The sequence below is a fragment of the Poecilia formosa genome, unplaced genomic scaffold (genome assembly GCF_000485575.1).
Source record: "Poecilia formosa unplaced genomic scaffold, Poecilia_formosa-5.1.2 Scaffold21, whole genome shotgun sequence".
NCBI classification, from domain to species: domain Eukaryota; kingdom Metazoa; phylum Chordata; class Actinopteri; order Cyprinodontiformes; family Poeciliidae; genus Poecilia; species Poecilia formosa.
The window spans coordinates 628,832-636,853 of record NW_006799960.1 but is presented as its reverse complement, the minus strand read 5'-3'; the positions used below and the strand labels follow the sequence as shown (position 1 = coordinate 636,853).

Genomic DNA, 8,022 nt, shown 5'->3' with positions numbered 1-8,022 from the left:
CCGATTTCATTTTCCAGCAGTACTTGGCATCTGCCCACACTGCTTTAAGTGCCAATAGCAGCTTTAAGGACCATAGCGTTGTGATGCTTATTTAACTCGCCTGACACAAAAACCCCATGGTGAAACCGTGGAAGATTGTCAAGAAGAAGATACAGGTAGCAATGCAGATGAGAGCTGCTATTAAAGTAACTTGGGCCCAGTAGGGCCACAGGTTGATCATCTCCACTGAGGAAATTTGTGCAAAAGGGAGTGCCTAACAAGTATCCAGTGCATTTACTGCACAGTACCTGGACCCACAGCACATGGGGATCTATTTAATTCAGGAACTTTACTTTTAAACTGATTTTCTGCAATGTATTAACGTTTTGGTGATGTCCAGATGCACCCGTAAAATATAATTTCGCAAGTTATCAACCTAAGGTTTAAATCATTAAAAATAAATAAATAAATAAATAAATAAGTAAATAAATAAATAAAAGTTAAAAATAACTTAATTTATCTGAGCAATTAAATTATTTAAGTGGAGAAATTAACTTAAAAAATGATTATAAATTAACATGACAAAATGCACCTAAATAAAATGTGTTCAAATGTCTAATTGGTTTAAGTCTAACAATGTGTTTTACAATAACATATTTATAAAAACGTGGATTTTTGTGCTGTTTCCATGTTGAATTGTCATGCAGATAATTCAGCCATGCGCAGGGCTTCTGAGCACATTAAATTGATCTCAGGGGACGAATCTGCTGGGAACACTGTGAACTTCAGCTCCTAAGCGGTCTCAGGTGTGTGGTCAGTCCCTATTATGAAACCGCTGAAGCGCATCGCAGCCAATCAAAGCTGAGCAGCAGAGAAGCAGCTTTTTTTTTCTTCTTCTTCTAATGGAGAAGGGTTCCTCAAGCAACCACTAGATGGCGTTAAAACACTGCGATGAGTGTCCGCTGCTCCCTCTGTATAGGGTGCGCTCCCTGCGGCCCCTGATGGAGCCAGCGGATTACAAACTCCTGTTAAGTGGCGCGCCATCCCCTCCTCCTCCACATCTTGCGCCCGGAGCAGAACCAGGCGTGCGGAGCGAATCCTCTCCGTCCTGGAAGCAGCGGCTGTTCATCCCCGCTTCTCTAGTCAGCGCCCCAAAAACTGCTCGAGCTCTGCAGTGCAAGGAGGGGGTGGAGGTGGGAAGTGTGCGCGCGCGAATGTGAGTATAGGAGGGGTGGGGGGTGAGTTGAGGGGGAAACATAGCTACACAACAAGAGTGAGATGGGTCCGGAGGCGGTCAGGTATTCGTGATTGTTGAGTGAACGTTGGGGTGAAGTTCTTCTGCTCCGCTCGGATCTTTCCTCCAGGACCCTGAGGTGAGTTTCCCCTCTGCAATCTCTGGCAATAGACTGCTATTTGCTCTGGATAATTTAACAGTACTACATACCTGTATAAAAAAAAGAAAGAAAAAAAAACACCGCTTATGATGTAAACATGCGTATGAAGCAAGAGAAAAAAAGGAGGATTTAAAAAAAAATATATAGTTTAGCATCTTTATTGACTTTGTAGATAAATGAATTGCAGTGAATTTAAATATATATATATATTTTTACTGAGAAACAAAAATATTAATTAATATAACACTTTCAGAAGAAAAGATGTGCTCCATGAAGATCCACATTCTTTGCTTCACTTGTGTCATGCTCTGCTTCATCCTTCCCCAGTTACCTTTTTTCTTCTTTTCTCTCAGAATCAGTCTCACTAATCCCCTCTCTCCCTCCCAAACTCTCCACATTCATCCTCATATTTCAGCTCCAGTACCACTGAAAGTTCCCCGAAAAAGTTTCCCCTTTTTCTACGTTCCTTTCTGCTTTTCTCCATCCCGGTGAGATTTTATGATTATGTCTGCTTTCCAGCAAATGCCACGTACCGTCTTTATAGGACAAGGTGCTTGTGAATGCAACCCCTCTATCTGTCTGATAATCAATATGTGGCCAGGCAATTATAGATGGTGTCACACACCTTCCTGCGACTGCAGTGTTGATGGCAATATCTGTCTGAGTGGCTGCTTCGCTTGTATGTGAAGGTGAGCGGTCACACTCACACACCGGCATGTACACTCTGAGGCAAGGGTCAAGGCAGTGGAGCTGGTGATTGTCACAGTGTGCAGAGAAGAGGGCACTCAGGGCTCTAAACCCCAACTCCGCAACCGGTCGAGTTTTTATTTGAGAACTGCTTGAAAAAAGTCTCACTCTGCTGAATCTGTTGCCGCTATGAAAATATTGCAGTCAAATGCAGAGAGTTATATTTAAAAAGTAGGAATCCCAAAGTACTATGTGTTGGGGTTTCAACTAAGTAATTAAATTTACCGTTTTTTTTATTGCTTACCAGCAAATCCGACAAACTGTTTTCCCGTTGTGTCATATTTGAGATCGTTATCCTTTCACATGTGGAATACCGACGCAAACATAAGTTAACGTCCAGCCAAACCAGACGGTCACAAACTTTTTAACGTTTCAATGAATTCTATGCCATCAAGATTGTAACTAAGAGATGCAGTTCATAGGTTTACTGCTACAGGATCCACCAAATAAAATAAAAAAAATCACAAATCTAGTCGCAATGACCTTATAATGGTACTCAATCTCATGCTGCAGTATGCAGATGCTCTGTCTGCATCAACAAAAGAGTCACTCTGAGTGCTGAATGCGCAAAGTGGTAGACATGGCAGTGAAGTTGAGCTATTTTCTGAGAATTCATCTCAGAATAGTTTGGCCGTTTGGGGGCAGTCTTATACTTTTTTATGCTACAACATTAACTTTCGCTTCAAGATGGCCAAACAATCATTAGACCTGGAAGACGGAAACAAAACAAGACAACGACGTTATGATTAACGCAAAAACTGGCCTTGCTATTCTTATCCATAATCGTACTTGAAGTGTGTTGACGATTACTCTACTGAAAATATGCATATAATATAATATAAGCAAACATGTAAGTAAATGTAATATTAAGTTTTTTCACTTGGATATCTTAGAATCGGTCATGCTACAGAAGGAGTTATTTTTTTATGTTTTCTTCACAATAATGTTTATTTTTCTGTTTTGGCTTGTTGAGAAGAACTGGAGACAATAACAAACAAATATCTAAGTATGCATAATAGTAATAATCATTATAATAATGGTTACATTGGTAAATGTATTGAATAGAAAAATGACGTTTCCACTATATTTGTTGAAAATCATTCAAGAGGCAGTAGGTAACTTATAGAAAATATGTTTCCACAGATAGGCTGTGAAAGAAAAAATAAAAATCGAGCTGCTCTGCCTCTTTCCTGTGGTCCAACTGAGATCTGTAGAAATGCAATGATCCCAACCAGAAACAGCCACTCAGAGCCAAGAGGAGAGTCTTACTGATGTCAATTACACTTGTGTATGCTGCTCACACCCTTCCAGTTGCTCTCTTCTCTGCAAAGCTAGTAAGCAATTGCCACGGATAAACAGTTTTCCTGCAATGGTAAGTTGTTTCGCCAAGCTGGCAGTCACGAGCGGCGCGTACACAAGTGTGGTTGACAGTGCAAAGACCTTCATCCTTCTCTGATTGTGTTTTCTGACCAGGAGTTTCTGCAGATGGCAATAGGTCCACAGGGAGGAAGGAGGCAAAGGAGCCGGACTTTTGCACAGATTATCTGTCTCATGTTACGACATGGTGACGGTTTTAGTAAATATATAAAAGCATACTTTTATAGAAGTTACCAACTGCAGCTTTAACACAGAGGCAGAATACATCTGAAGACTTGCTTCAAAGACATATTGAGTATTTACATTACATTTACTAGGCTTTTGTTTTATGTTTGCAACTGAAGAGTCTGAATTTATAACCTGCTCCACAGAATCAAACATGTACTTGAAACATGTATGTTGAGATTGAGGACTAAGAGATTAAGTGGGATTCAGGTTCCACCGCTAACAATCATTTGTTAGATAGAGAATGGATAACTAGAACACTAAAACATTGGTTTTTACTTTTTACTTTAGTCACCTGTAACAAAATCTTTACTTTCCTCCTTTCAGCAGATGGTATTTTTTACCAGGCAATTGGAGCGTAACACACAGCTCTTCTGACTCTCGTCGTAATTGGCATAAATACTGGCAGGCTTTACCCTAAATGCGTGCTTTACGCCTACTTTAAATATGTGCACATGGCGAAGTGCAAAGAGACAGTATTTGATTGGCAGGGCCTTTCAATGAGCAACTCTCTCTTTGTGTCCAGTTTCAGAATTAGGACACATAAACTCAGATTTGTAATAGTTGTTTAGCTTGTTCATCTTGTATTTGATCTTCCTGACATTTCATTATTTTCTCTAATGATTAGGGATTTTCCATGTGGTTGTTAAGTTTTCTCAAACATCCCTTCCCGTTTCTTTCACTGCCCATGATCCAGTTGTGTTTTTTTTTTTGTTTTTTTTGCTGCACCATCAATGAGTAATATGGCACATAAATGTCAAAATTAAGCAGTTGACTAGAGTGTTTTTCGGCACTCACACTGCACTGACGGCAGTGTGAGATCCTATGATGAGGTGCAATGTGAAAATTAATTGTCACCTCCGCCAGTGTGTAACGCATGTGACAGCTGATGCTTTGCTGGGCTGCAAGGACAGACTCTGCACCCAGAAGATGAATGTGGAAATCTTCCACATCTCCCTTCACTATCAGTGTCATCTGCTGTCGACCAGAACAGACAGGCATCTGCTTCTTCACACACACATGCACACGCATTTCCACACTGAGGCTGAAATAGTGGAGCCACAACCAGTGAAACTTCTCTCCTTCACAGGTCGGCTGTATGTCACACACCTGCCATGTGGCTCTGTCCACGTCCGTTTGTCTGTACACAGCCTGTTCACCGTGCTTAGCTAAAAATACTCACACACACACAGTTAGGACATGAATTATGGAGGATGGAGAGAGAGAGAGGGAGAGACATTCAGGTCAGAGTCAGACCCAGTTCTAAGAGCTTCGTTCCCTCAGGATGGTACTACTAGACTGCAGCATTAAAATTCAGCTGGTATCATCTGGAGCACCGAACCTGTGTTCTTCCTTCAGCTTAGGTTAACCGTACCCAGGGTCAGAGAAGGGCTTAGGTTTTTACATTACAGACTGATAAATATATAACTGTATGTGTGACTCGAAAAGAAAACGGTTTGACGTTTTTTTTTGTTTGTTTTTTTTTAGAAGTTACTTCTCTTGTCGTAAATCGCTAAACGGTGAGGCTGCAGCGAGGGAACAGTTTGCCCGGATACATCTCAGTCGAGATGTTAAAAACAGGCCCATCAACACCTCTTCAGGCCACTGATTAACACGCTGTCATTTTTGCACCCGATTATGTGGCGCGTTCATTTATTTAACATAACTTGTTAATTTGCGAGCTTGAGAAGATCTGGTTTGCTAATTTTGCGTCTTCATAGCAGCGAGCCAGAAAATGACTGAGCCGAGTTGTTTGTTTCCAGCTCCGGTCTTTATGTCTGTTAAACATGAACAGCTCCCGCTCGTAGCTTCATGTTTATTACAGAAGGGATGAAGGGAGGTAGAGTTGTGGCTGACTCTGAACTTGCAACGTTGCCAAGGGTTTAACTTAATGACTGAATCATTTGCTTTTATGAGAATGAGCAGCTGAAAAAAAAGTCATAAGTATATATGCACTTTTTCAGCTGAGGCACACGGCAACTCTGGAGGAGCTCCATCAGTTTCATGCTCGGGTGGGAGAAACTGAAGACAGGACAGAAGCATTCACTCTGGATTTGAATGGCAAGAAGAAGAAAGTCCTTGGTGAAATAAAGGGATGAGAAGTACTGTTAAAATGGTCAAAGCAAATGGGAGGCTGGATTTAGCTAAAAAAAAAAAACATATATTCTAGTACTGAGTTAAATCCTGTTTTAAATGTGTGAAGCTAGTGGAGACATGACCCAAAGGACTTGCAATTGTAATTACAGTGCAAAGCTCTGACGAAAGGGGATGAATACAGATGCACAACTTTCCAGTGTTTTATCTGTGAAAAGTTTATAAAACCAAGTCTAATTTTTCTTGCACTCCATAGTGATGCTCTACTTTGCATATAGTTTTCTGTAAAAATACACGGAAGTTTGTGGCAACTCGCAAATCCTAAAGTTTTTAAAGGGAAATGATGCTATTTAAAATCCCGTAGCCTTTAAAGCTGGTCTAAATTGCAGGTTTTGACAGGCGGAACAGAGTATCCTTTATTTTTAGTCGCTATAACCCAGGAGACCCCGGTTCCACTCCTATCCCACCCAGCATATTTTCTGCTTTATTTCACCTTTTCTCAGTGCTTGGTTGGAATTAGTTGTTAAAAAATGTATACGGTAGGTTTTCAAAAAAAAAAAAAAAAAAGTTTTGACCTACATTAGTAGATCTTCCTGGTATGAATGTTAGAAATCTCAGTTTCTTGAGCTCGCTGGGGCATCTGTTGTGTTCCAGCCGAATCTAAGATACGAGAGAAATCTCACGCCTAGATAAATGCGAACCCTTCCAAGATATCAGCAGCAATAAATAATTTCCACTACGTGTCAGCTTTTATTGCCGTATCATGAGAATGGGCTGTGAAGTCGGGCTGCTCGCATTCAAAGCAGGTGCTCCAAACATCGCGCCAACACGCTGAACTAATCCCTCAAAGCTCCTGCGCAGCTTCTTTTGAAGGCTGCAGACGGGGCTTTAGGATATGCGGGGAATTACCAGTGTACTTTTTTGTTCAGCCATAAACACTGAAACAGGTGCAGCAACCCCACAGAAGGATGCGGAGCTGAATTTGCACACACCCACACAGTCCTGCGAGAAGGTCTTATTAAGCAGAATGTTTGAAAACACCTGTGTGGGCGGCTGGTAGATGTGATCCCTGTTAACCCATTAGTCCTCATATATATTTATTTATATCCCTTTACTGATAATTGTGCCTTCATGTCTTAACTATATCATAAGGAATGCTGTGGCATCATCCAATTTAAAGCTTCTGTTAGGCTTGATCATAATTAGCTGTATTCCAGCCACGTTTCACTGTAAAATGCGATGAGTTATTATCAATTCAATCGACATGATATTAGAATAATGTCAGCGTTGCTGTGATTACATTCTTTAGAATGTTCTATTTAGGGGCAGGAAACGCTATGCAGTCTGTGGAAACCCGAGGAGGGACATATCTCGTGTACCGGAGACTCAGCGCCGCTCACAGCGCGTTTGTGTGTGTGTGTGTGTGGTGTGTGTGTGTGTGTGTGTGTGTTAGTGCGTATTTGCAATCATCAGCATTCTGATAGACTTAAACTTATGTGTTGCATTCAGGATGCGCGAGTGCGTGTGTGTTTGTTGCGTATGTTACACGTGTTTTTTCGTGTGCATTCGAGCACCGTGCCCGAAACTGAGTAGCTTCAGAGTCCTGACCTTGTCCTGACAGTTCGAACTCTGTTTGCTTAGTCAGATCCTCTGCATCTGCTTTTTTTTCCAGACAGACGACAGCTCAGATGTACTGCAGCATCCATCCATCCATCCATCCATCCATCCATCCATCCATCCATCCATCCATGACAACAGAAAGCTAGACATAGTAAACACCTCTGGTTAAATAAAGCAGATATGTGATATTTAACCTCATGTTCAAAATGTATGTTGAAAAACCAATAATGCATACAGCCCTGAACATGCCATCCCAAAGTAAACCATGTGTATGGATTATGCTGAGGCTGGGAGGGTGCGATGTAGAGCCGTGGCTGTCTTTGCGTTTTTATTTTTTTGAACCCATTTGGGCTAAAAACATACGTTACACCTCCTATGTAGGTCTACGGTTTGTCTCAGATGGATATTAACAAGATAGGTTCAATCTGGCAAACAGATCTTTGCCTTCCTTTTTTTTTTTTTTTTTTTAACCAATAATTGTCTTGTCAGTTTTTATCTTTCTTTTTTTTTTTTTTTTTTAACCAATAATTGTCTTGAAAGTTTTTATCCTTCTTTTTTTTTTTTTGAAAAAGAAAAATAGACAAAA

At 40.8% G+C, this 8,022-nt stretch overlaps 1 protein-coding gene across 2 annotated transcripts in view; it reads left to right on the top strand.

Annotated features, from left to right (window-relative positions):
* The first annotated feature begins 955 nt into the window (after nucleotides 1-955).
* Nucleotides 956-8,022, top strand: part of cpne4b (copine IVb) — a 35,871-nt gene continuing 28,804 nt past the window's right edge. The window contains exon 1 of one of the 2 annotated variants that reach the window (XM_007547566.2): nucleotides 956-1,352. The gene's annotated coding sequence lies outside the window, so the exon portion shown is untranslated. Of the gene's footprint in view, nucleotides 1,353-1,903; nucleotides 2,063-8,022 lie in introns of those variants that run through there. The other variant, XM_016669246.1, reaches the window with a different exon arrangement.